The sequence below is a fragment of the Coregonus lavaretus genome (assembly GCF_964263955.1).
Source record: "Coregonus lavaretus genome assembly, chromosome: 29".
Classification (NCBI taxonomy): domain Eukaryota; kingdom Metazoa; phylum Chordata; class Actinopteri; order Salmoniformes; family Salmonidae; genus Coregonus; species Coregonus lavaretus.
This window is the reverse complement of record NC_140016.1, coordinates 21,211,329-21,222,885: the sequence shown is the minus strand read 5'-3', so window position 1 is coordinate 21,222,885 and position 11,557 is coordinate 21,211,329. Positions and strand designations below refer to the sequence as shown.

Genomic DNA, 11,557 nt, shown 5'->3' with positions numbered 1-11,557 from the left:
CTCTGTACCCGGTATCCACCAAATGCTGCACTGTGTTCTCCCCCACAATTAAAGCACTTAACCTTCACATTGCTTCCACATTCACCGTAATCATGTGCTCCTCCACACTTGGCACATATGTTATTTCCTTTACACTGAGCAGCTACATGTCCCATTCTTTGGCATATTTTAACAGCGCAGTGCAAATGGGGCACATTCTCTAACATTGAAACTAAGGAATCCATACTTTTCCCAGCAAGACTTTCTCAAACCTCAGCATCACTGATAAGCTTTCACTTCTTTGACCCTCTTTCCTACTGATCAACCTTTTGGCCTCAATCACTCTGCCTCCCTTCACATTGTCTTTAATATCATCTGTGGACATAGATATTGGGACCCCAGTGATGACTCCCCTCAATCTAGCATAAGCACCAGGTACATGCCTTTTAATCTTCATCGCATTAAGTTTTTCCATTTTCAAAATCTTCCCTTGCTGAGCCTGGCTGCCACACAATCATAACAATCTACCATTTCCAATGAACCAAGCTAATTTCACATCACCTACCTCTTTCTCTACGGCATTAGTTAGTCAGATAGGGTGTAAGTGAGCCCCTGTGGTCTCATCAAACACTATCACCACTTTCCACTCCAGCACATCATTACTCTTGCTTCCTACCTTGGCCCTCTTTATGCTTTCTATACTAGACGCTCCACTGCTTTCTGTATCATGATCTCTCTTCTTCCTATGTCTTTCCACTACCGACCATTCCGGTCCTTGACCCTCATCCTCCCGCTCCATCAGAACTGACACCCATATTTTTCGCATTCCAGCACAGCTGTTGCGTCACCAACTTTTTCTCAATTTCCTCCGCACTACTCGCCGCCATTTCCCATGAACCGCTTACCACATTTCTGCAATAGCGAAACAAGATACAGCGATATCAAACAACTCTCACTTGTGGTCAAACAATCGGTCTCATTAGTTTCTAAATGCCTCCTTACAGTTTAACCAAGAACATGTCTCTCCTCCTGTCACGTGGGCAGTGACAGCTATCAGCCCTCAACAAACTGTTACGATCAGTGTATAGAACATTATCCTCACACAAAATCAAAATATCAAGGAAACTGATTTGACGTGTGTCAGATTGCATAGGGAATCTCAGGTGCTCTGAACAAGAGTTAAGAAAAGCTTGGAACGCCTGGAGCTGTTTTGCATCACCCCTCCATAAAACAAAAATATCAATGTACCGTTTCCAAATCAGTGTTGCCAACTCCTCAGTAAGGAAAGTAGCTTTTGGCTGTCCTAAAAGTCGCTAAATGACGCCATCACCTAATTTGCATAATTGGCCATGTGCATGTAATTGTGATGGACGCTGTAGGAGAGAGGAATAATGTCGTGGGAGAGACAAAAAGTGAGTAAAAAACACCCTACATTTACATCCTGCCCTGAATGTAAGCCAGGGCGGGATCAGCCAGCGGCGGCTTCCCGCATGCGCAATGCATTTGCAGTCTGGACGCGGAGAGGTGAACATCTCCTGCTCTGACTGCAGCTGGGAGGGACTACTGCGCGAGGACTGGGCCGCCTGTGAGTGCTTTGGGATGGGGGTAACAAAGCACCCGCTGCTCGTTGAGAAGAGTAAGAAAGATACGTGCTTTCACGTCAGAGTCTCCAATAACACCAGAAAAAGTCGCTAGATTTGTTGCTAGTCGCTTTTTGAAAATGTGTCCCTAGAGGGGTCTGAAAACGTGCTAAATATAGCAACAAAGTTGCCAAATTGGCAACACTGTAAATAATGTTAGGCACATTCTTTTGTTGTTGAGATTATTGATAATTGACTGTTTCTCCATGTAACCCACATACACATTCGCATAGTTAGGAGCCATTGGGGATCCCATTACAGTACCCTTCGTCTGGATAAATAAATTGTTTTGAAACATGAAATAGTTATGTGTGAGTACTATTTCAGCCAACGTTATAATGCATGCACTGGAGGGTAGTTTATTTGGGTCACATTGCAAAAGAAAATGTTCCATGGTTTCAATACCGCCCTCATGTGGAATATTAGCAAAGATTTTTATAAGTAAACAAAGATGGACCACAGCCTGTCGTTTCCAATGGGAACAAATTAGTCATAGTGTAAAGAACAAGCAAGGAGGTGGGCAGAGCCAAGCATGAGCTAGCGAGATCCTATTGGCGTTTTCTAGCCTGCCTCTGCATATTTCCGTTAGGGAACGCCACCTATGTGAAGTGCGTGTGTGCAATAACTCAATTCAGCTTTCACTCCTAAACAAGGCGATTAAAAAAAACTTTTGCAAAGGGTAAAGTCTACAAAACTTAGTCCACTTTGTTCATAACATTCTAGTTTTGGGAACAGAAAACTGTATTGAGATCAAATGTTTAATTGATGAGAACATTTGCATAATGTCTGCCAAAATCCATCTCGTTCCATCTTCTCCCACTGCCGACCAGTGGGCTTCCTCTCGCTACCATATTTGGTAGTGAGTGGAAACGCCAAGCGGCTGCTTCACATTTATACATCCAGTGAAATATCTCTCATATCGTTCTGTGATAGTTACTTTTGATGTTGAGTCGTTATACACTAACAAAGTATTCTCAGGGAGAGGATAACATACCAGGAAGTGACGTTGCAGGCTAACTCAGTGTTGCCCCCTCTCATTGAGTAACTCAAGTTGAAGGCAGACTGGGGTACTGCAGGCTGCCATTAGCAACTAAACTATCCTTGTAACTTTTTTTTTTTTTTTTCTGTGTGCAATTTTTAAATAATCGGTTCAAGGACATACATCTGGTGTATTCGAAGCAATTATTAGTATCATGATTGTCTTTGAAACATTTCTTTATTAATTGAAGATTGTACATTTTTGTGGTCATTTTTCCCCTTCACTATAATGGGGGATCCTGTTTTCTGCAAACATGGCCTGCAGTACCAGGGTCGGCCTTGAACTTACTTGGTGGCTTCAATGAGAGGGGTCGTTCTCCCCTGTTCCCAGGTCATGGTGTTAGTTTGGATTTGTGTTGCTGTTCCTGTCCATTATGGTTTTGTATTTTGTCATGTTTTGTGTGGACCCCAGGAAGAAGAGCTGCTGCTTCTTCAGCAGCTAATGGGGATCCAAAATAAAAAATCATCCACCTCAGTGTGGTTCCCCCAGCCCAGTAGAGGGGGCTCTCAGGGGGTGTAGTGGACCACCAGAGACATGGTGTTCCACTCACTCCGCAGACCGCACAGGGGGGCATTGCTGGGGTTCCTGTAGCTCTGTGTGTGCGGAGAGCCGAGCGAGTGCTGTTTTGGGGCCAGGGAGGGGCATGAGATGGCTGTCCCGGGGGTAGAGTTCTCCTCTCTGCTGCTATAATAATAATAATAAGCCATTTAGCAGACGCTTTTATCCAAAGCGACTTACAGTCATGCGTGCATACATTTTTGTGTATGGGTGGTCCCGGGGATCGAACCCACTACCCTGGCGTTACAAGCGCCGTGCTCTACCAGCTGAGCTACAGAGGACCACCCTCTGCTGGGTGTTGAAGCCATACACAGACTGGGGCTCCCCTCTGCACCTCACAAAGGCCACAAAGCATCTGTAAAACTGACACACACACACACACACACACCACTTTGAGAATCAATTTCTTTCACACACTGAAGCAATAGCATTTGACACAACTTCTCCACGAAAAGAGAGCACAGAGTGAACTTTAGTTTTCTAGTGTGTGTTCTCTATTAACAGGAGTTCTTTTTATATCCAGTCTGTGTTGATACTTGACTCCTCTTCTTGGCTCAAGGGCAGCCAGAGACAACAGATGGGATGTAAGGTGGCTATAAATCCTGTCTGCCTGAGCTCTTGTAGCTGCCAAACTAACTATGTCAGCCGGTCTGTTCTTAAGTGTCATTGGTAGCATCTGGAAGGCAGGATTGCAGAGGGTGATGAGGCACAAAGTAATTACTGGGAGTCAGTGTCCTCACAATACTGTGTCCCCTCAATGACAGGAGCCAGGGTGTCACTGTCAGTAGTCCTTGTGGGGACATTAGCAGTGTCACACCACCCAGCCCCTCTCTGCTCCTCACTGACAGGCACACAGGTGGGCTGTCACAAGCACTTGAACCCCCATTGATCAACCGAGCTCTCACAACAAGAGACATGATTAGCCTGTCAAGCTAAAGTCATCATGTCTATGAAACTGAACACAGGTTGTACAACACCGAACCTGAAATAGAGTATTTAGCAAAAACATGTCAACATGATAGGACAAGCCACATAAAAACGATCAATGATATCCACAGTATGGACTCTGAAAGGCTGTCTGTGCTTGTCTTCCTGACCTCACATGCCAGGCTGCAATAGAAGGCTGTCTAAGCTGCTATATAAGCGGCACCCCATTGCTGTAAAGGCTACGCGACAGGTGAACACCACCATTGTCCCTCTGGTCTGCCCTCTAGCGCCCCCTCTCACCTGGTTGTTGAACAGCACGTAGATGACAGGGTTGATGACGGTGCTGCTCTTGGCCAGGACGGCGGGCACCACGCTGGCCACGGGGGTGACCACCAGGCCATGACGCAGTAGAGCATCCAGCACAGCAGGTAGCAGGACACCATGGACAGCACCATGAGCAGGATGTGCTGCTCTCGCCTCCGGGCCGACAGCAGGTTGATCTTAGCCACCTGGGAACAGGAAGAGGAGAAGAGTTGGACTGCCAGAAAATTGTCTGGCAAAGTTTTTCATTAATCATACTGTTGTATTATTGTTGCTATTACCAATGTGTAGCACCCACTTGTAATGCTGGTCATGTACAGTACCAGTCAAAAGTTTGGACACACCTACTCATTCCAGAGTTTCTTTATTTTTACTATTTTCTACATTGTAGAATAATAGTGAAGACATCAAAACTATAAAATAACAAATATGGAATCATGTAGTAACCAAAAAAGTGTTAAACAAATCAAAATAGATTTATATTTGAGATACTTCAAATAGCCACCCTGTGATGTAAGACCATGGGAGAGCCTTTCACGACCAACAGCGTGCCTGGAATTAAGATCTGCAGCGAGGCCCAACCATATAAAAAAATTAATCACACCCTTGACCCATACTGATTCTCTTCATATTAATGTTATTTCTCTGTGTGATGTGTCATTGCATGGTGGATTGTAAGACACGGTAATACTTTGACACCCAGCGTCATAACACAACCATGTCATAACTGCCGACATAACTGTCATAATATGGTCATAATACATTTACACCTGTTGACATATTGCGTTATTTTATGGCTGATTGACACCTGCATGAGTGTCAAAACCTACTAAATCTACCACAAGCCAAACAATTTCATTACACCATAGCTTACTTGTAAACAGTATGTTATATAACATTTTCTGAAATGGACCATAAAAAAGTATCATTGTAATTGCGCACACATTGATGTCAGACATGTACCAACCCCAAAGCTCTCTTACTGGTGACTGGGATGAATGCAGGAGCAGAAAGTGTATTTTCTTAGTCCAAGTAAAGTGACACAGGATGCTCATAATGCTTGTTGACAGTGTCATAAGGTGTATTTTCTTTGTCCAGGTAAATTGACACAGGATGGTCATAATGCTAGATGACTGTCATAAAGTGTATTTTCTACAAGTTATTCAAAAAACAACTTTAAAGAATTCCTTATAACAAAGGATTTAACTCTAAATCGTATTATTTATTCAAATGCCTTTCCCTGCAAAGACGTTTCCTCTTTCCTTTTGTTTGAAAGTTTGTTTCTGCGGCCTCCCTCAGGTCTTCACCTCCACCCCTGGATGCAATCAATCAGCAGATGCATTACTTTCTCTGAAAAATATAAGTAAAGAACAGAAATCAGAATAGAGCATGCTGCAATGTAGTGACACCGCTAAGAAAAGTTGAAAATGAAAACTTCATACCAAATATATTACGGCAATAGCAAACACTTTCACACGTTCTCAAATACATTACAATCCCATTCTCAATGTTTTGATGACATAGATAACACTAGCTCTCAACTAGTCATGTAGCTAGCTAGCTAACAGTTAGCTACCATTACATCTAGTTAGTGTTTGTTTAACTGACGTTAGCTACCCTATTACTAAAGATGGTTGTGTGCAAAACAACCAAATACAACAGATACATTGTTGATGCAACAGTACATCTGATTCATTCTATATATACACACACAGTGCCAATTGTACAAACAAATTATAGAAGATACCTGTGTATTAAATATAACAAAAAACCCATGGACAGCTAACAACAACAAGCTAGATATGGTAAGCTAGCTAGCGCCTAGCGCCTAGCGCTGAGTTAACTAACGCTAGCGGTTAGCATGCGACCATTAAATGCAACTGTATAAAATATATATAATTAGCGTGGTTCATATGTACTCATGTAAATACACTTAATACGAGCCATCGTTTGTAAAACAAATTAAAACATTTAAGAGCCAAAAACGAAATATCAGAGACGCCATCTTGTCTCATTGACTTACAAAGTTAGGTAGCTATCTTAGCTTGGCGACACTCACGAAGTGAAGGGAAAATCTTACTCGTTTTTCACTCGGTCAAAACACCTAATTTATACATCAAAATGACGAGATAACTTGTATCTAAACTGTGATGAGTTCTCTAGATTTAAAAAACGAAACCATGCTTATAAAATGTTACAAACTTGAACAGGATGATTAAGGAGACCGACAATTAAACATTTCCCACCGTGCTTCTTTTCCTGCTTCTCTTCATCAAACATACGAGGCGCGAGCCTGCAGCTAACAGTTCGACTGTCTCCCCCTAGTGGTAGTGCTAAGTATACATGTATATTAAAGCAAAACCATGGAGGACTAAAATAATAATGTTCGTGAACAAACATACTTAGATTCTATCCATTTCCATATTTTGGAATCAATCACAGGATATTTTTTGTTGCTGTAAGGGTAATAATTTAAGACAGATAGGCCTATCACGTACATGACCGTATGTCAGTCATAAGTCCCAAAGAGGGTGTTTTGTCCTGCTCTTGCATTCATCCCAGTCATCAGCGACAGAGCATTGGGCTAGGCATGTTTGACATCAATGTGTGTACAATTACAATGTTAATAAAATGGAACATTTGGGGAAATATTTACAAGTAGAATGGAATGGTTTGCCTTGTGGTAGGATTTGTGGACTTTGACACTCTTATAACCAGCCATAAAATATTGCAATATATGTCACAACATGTCTAAATATGTGTTGTGACAGTGTTATGACAATTATGAAAGGTTATGTCAGCTGTTATGACCATGTCATAAACGTGTTATGACACTAGATGTCAAATAAAGTGTTACCTAAGTCACCTCTCAGATGACGGTACTGCTCCACAGGCTGGCACTTGCTTTCTAAGAAAAGCCTGGGGACAGTTTCAGAATGGGAGGGCGACTGGTGGATCAACTAAGCCTGAATTCGCCAGTAATCAGGTCTGCGCAGGGGCGGAATGGGACCAGAAATTGGCCCTGGCATTTCTAACACAGATGACATGCAGACCGTTGTTTTTCTTCCTCGTGTTCCTTCTCTCGGGGCCCCCATTATTAGCCAAATAATGATAATTTGCACACAAAAAAAACAACAATTTAGACAGGTTCAGTGGGCTACGCATTTGCCAGAATTTCCCTATGGCCAGTCCAAGGGAAAATTAGCTACTTACATAGCTGGACTGTCAACAATAGTAACAGGCTACTTCCAGAGTCTAAAAATAGCTCCCAGGTAATTCATGGGGTGGCACTGTCGGGCGGTGTTAGCACGGTGAGGCGCGCAGTTGAGTCACAAAAACCTGAGGAGCGGTCATTGACCTGTTGAACACAACCTGGCCCGACCCCCCAAGGAGCCTGTTGAACACAACCAGCCAGACAGATATATCCAGGTAGCCTTTCTATTCCATTCACACTGCAAAGGGATAATAGAACATTCTCTCAACCAGCTTCATGAGGTAGTCACATGGAATGCATTTCAATTAACAGGTGTGCCTTCTTAAAAGTTAATTTTAAGAAGATAGCCCTATTTGGTGAAATACCAAGTCCATATTATGGCAAGAACAGCTCAAATAAGCAAAGGGAAAACGACAGTCCATCATTACTTTAAGACATGAAGGTCAGTCAATACTGAACATTTCAAGAACTTTGAAAGTTTATTCAAGTGCAGCCGCAAAAACCATTAAGCGCTATGATGAAACTGGCTCTCATGAGGACCGCCACAGGAATGGAAGACCCAGAGTTACCTCTGCTGCAGAGGATAAGTTCATTAGAGTTACTAGCCTCAGAAATTGGTGCCCAAATAAATGTTTCACAGAGTTCAAGTAACAGACACATCTCAACAACAACTGTTCAGAGGAGACTGTGTGAATCAGGCCTTCATGGTCGAATTGCTGCAAAGAAAAGGACACCAATAAGAAGAAGAGACCTGCTTGGGCCAAGAAATGTGTCCTTTGGTCTGGAGTCCACATTTTTGGTCAAACCGCCGTGTCTTTGTGAGACGCGGTGCGGGTGAACGCATGATCGCCACATGTGCATTTCCCACCGTAAAGCATGGAGGAGGAGGTGTTATGGTGTGGGGGTGCTTTGCTGGTGACATTGTCTGTGATTTATTTAGAATTCAAGGCACACTTAACCAGCATGGCTACCACAGCATTCTACAGCGATACGCCATCCCATCTGGTTTGGGCTTAGTGGGACTATCATTTGTTTTTCAACAGGACAATGACCCAACACCTCCAGGCTGTGTAAGGGCTATTTGACCAAGAAGGAGAGTGATGGAGTGCTGCATCAGATGACCTGGCCTCCACAATCCCCCGACCTCAACCCAATTGAGATGGTTTGGGTTGAGTCGGACCGCAGAGTGAAGGAAAAGCAGCCAACAAGTGCTCAGCATATGCAGAACTCCTTCAAGACTGTTGGAAAAGCATTCCAGGTGAAGCTGGTTGAGAGAATGCCAAGAGTGTGCAAAGCTGTCAAGGCAAAGGGTGGCTATTTGAAGAATCTCAAATATAAAATACATTTTGATTTATTTAACACTTTTTTGGCTACTACATGATTCCATATGTGTTATTTCATGGTTTTGATGTCTTCATTATTATTCTACAATGTAAAAAAAATTGTCAAAATAAAGAAAAACCCTTGAATGAGTAGGTGTGTCCAAACTTTTGACTGGTCCTGTACATGTCATGTTAACTAAAGCCTAGAGCAGTACAGATTGGTCGGGCAGTGCTACTTTGTAACCAGCTGCAGAGTACACACTTCATTAGCACCAGAGTGCACACTCCATCATAATCTCATGATCTTCATCATGAGTCCCAAGAAGGCACCAGACACCATGTAGCCAATCACCAATGAGTAGCAGCACCACTCTTGAGTTGGGAGTCAATTTAGTAAAAAATAACTGAAGAGAATTTAAACTCAGTTCATGAATTAACGAAAAAGGACCATTTTCAATTCATACACTTCAATTCACTTCTGAATTGATTGCATTCAAAGTGGACCTTCCCCCACCCAAGTCCCACTCACACCCCTGATGGCGACCAGTATCCTGCCGTAGCAGTAGACCATTAGCATGAGGGGTAGCAGCAGGCAGAAGATCAACAGGCAGACCACGTAGGAGACACTGGCCGGGGAGCGCTGGGTCCACTGGACAGAGCAGGAGGTACCGGCCCTCCCCGGTCCATTGCTGCTCCAGCCCATGAAGGGAGGAAGGGTCCATAGCAGGGAGTAGAGCCAGGATCCCCCCACACATGGCCAGGTCTTCCTAAAGTCAGACATGTTAGCCTTGGTGGACCGCTGCACAGTGGCGTAGCGCTCATAGGACAGAATAGACAGAGACACCAGGGACATGATCCCTAGGAGGGACAGAGAGTGTTATATAAGTGAAGTGTTAATGAAGCAGATACTCTTGGGGTCCACATAAAACACATGACAGAGTACACAACAGTTATAGACAAGAACAAAATAAGATAATATTAAATAAAACATATTGACTACATCAAAAGCTAATGAAAACAAAACATTTGCTTTTTGGTCTTAATTTAAGGTTAGGCATTAGGGTTAGCAGTGTGGTTAAGGTTCGATTTTATGACTGTGACTGCCCACTAGTGACCACTCTGCAGAGCTCCCTCCAGGGCAAGATTCATGACAATAAATGCCAATCTGCTCTTATAATGGGGTTATGAAGACATTACACACATGCTTTTAATTTAAGGTCCTATGCAAAAGTCCTACATGTAATACATCAAGCTTCCATTCAAGTGCAAATGGAACGTATAAAGGTTTAATATAAATGCGTGCTGCTGAAGCTTTATGCAATCGTTTTTCATTAGTGTTCCACTATTTTCTACATTCAAATGTAGGTTAATTAAAATGTTACAGAGACGACAGGAAGGCATGGTGGTTAAAATATAATTAATTATATATATATATATATATATATATATATAAGCTAGGCCATCCTAAATTGATAATGAATTGTGCTCAGACTTTTCATAATGAGTCTGGAGGACTTATCTAATAATTGTTCAAGCAGTAGGCCTAATGATCTGAAGGGTTTGTATTAGCGTTTGACAGTAAAGTCGGCAGGTAGCTTAGTGGTTAAGAGCGTTGTGCCAGTAACCGAAAGGTTGCTGGTTCTAATCCCCGAGCCGACTAGGTGAAAAATCTGTCGATGTGCCCTTGAGCAAGGCACTTAACCCTAATTGCTCTGGATAAGAGCGTCTGCTAAATGACTAAAATGTAGAGTAGCCTAGCTCTAGGCTTTAAAATCGTAGGCTATAGAAATATTAGTTAGAAACTAGTCCCTGCAAAAAAACATGACATTGAGGTCAGCCTATAGTGTAGCCTAAGCTATATGGCTTTTGTTGCCTGTTGAAAAACGAATTGGCGAAACCGTACCCCTTGCAGCGATGGTGTCCAATGAGCCATCTTCCTTGGATACTCGCCGCGAAACTGAATGGAGTTCCGAAAATACACACGAGATGGTCGCTCACGCTGATGTTCAACAGAAGGAGGTTGATGGGCAACCAAAACTTTGCCAAGATCAGCAGGACAAGAAGGTTGCTGAGGAATCCCAGGACCAAAATGAGCCCAAGACATACTGCCACCACCGTGTGGCCAGTCCTGTTCAGGCCGAAGGAGTCCTGGGGCACCAAGGTGTCCCCATCACTGACATTGGTGCTTAGGTTGGAAGCCCCACTGTCAGTGGTGCTGAAATTCAGAACTGGTATGTGAACAACCATAACACCCTCAGCGCACGCGGGCTGACTAGGAACTCCTGGGGTCGAAACTGTCTCACTCGTTCAAACTCGCGTACAGCACACATGCTGGCCAACAGTCTCGGTAACAAACAAAGACATGCAGTACTCCCATTTATTATCTCGCTCTACACTGGGTGACCTCAGTGCATGAGAATGATGGGGTAGTGAGTGTCTTCGCGCCCCTAAGAAGTCAGGCAGGTTAGGTTACTTATCCAGTGCGCCATGTCTCTGTGCGTATGCTGCGTTCACACAGGCAGCCCAATTCTGATATTTTATTCACTAATTGGTCGTT

The 11,557-nt window shown here is 43.2% G+C and overlaps 1 pseudogene across 1 annotated transcript; it reads right to left on the bottom strand.

Moving 5' to 3' along the window:
* Positions 1–3,164: 3,164 nt before the first annotated feature.
* Positions 3,165–11,247, bottom strand: LOC311104855 (parapinopsin-like; annotated as a pseudogene). Its single transcript has 5 exons — positions 10,878–11,247; positions 9,530–9,858; positions 4,444–4,652; positions 3,502–3,579; positions 3,165–3,342 (listed from the first exon to the last, which is right to left on the bottom strand). The product of its transcript is annotated as a parapinopsin-like (transcript).
* Between the last annotated feature and the right edge of the window lie 310 nt (positions 11,248–11,557).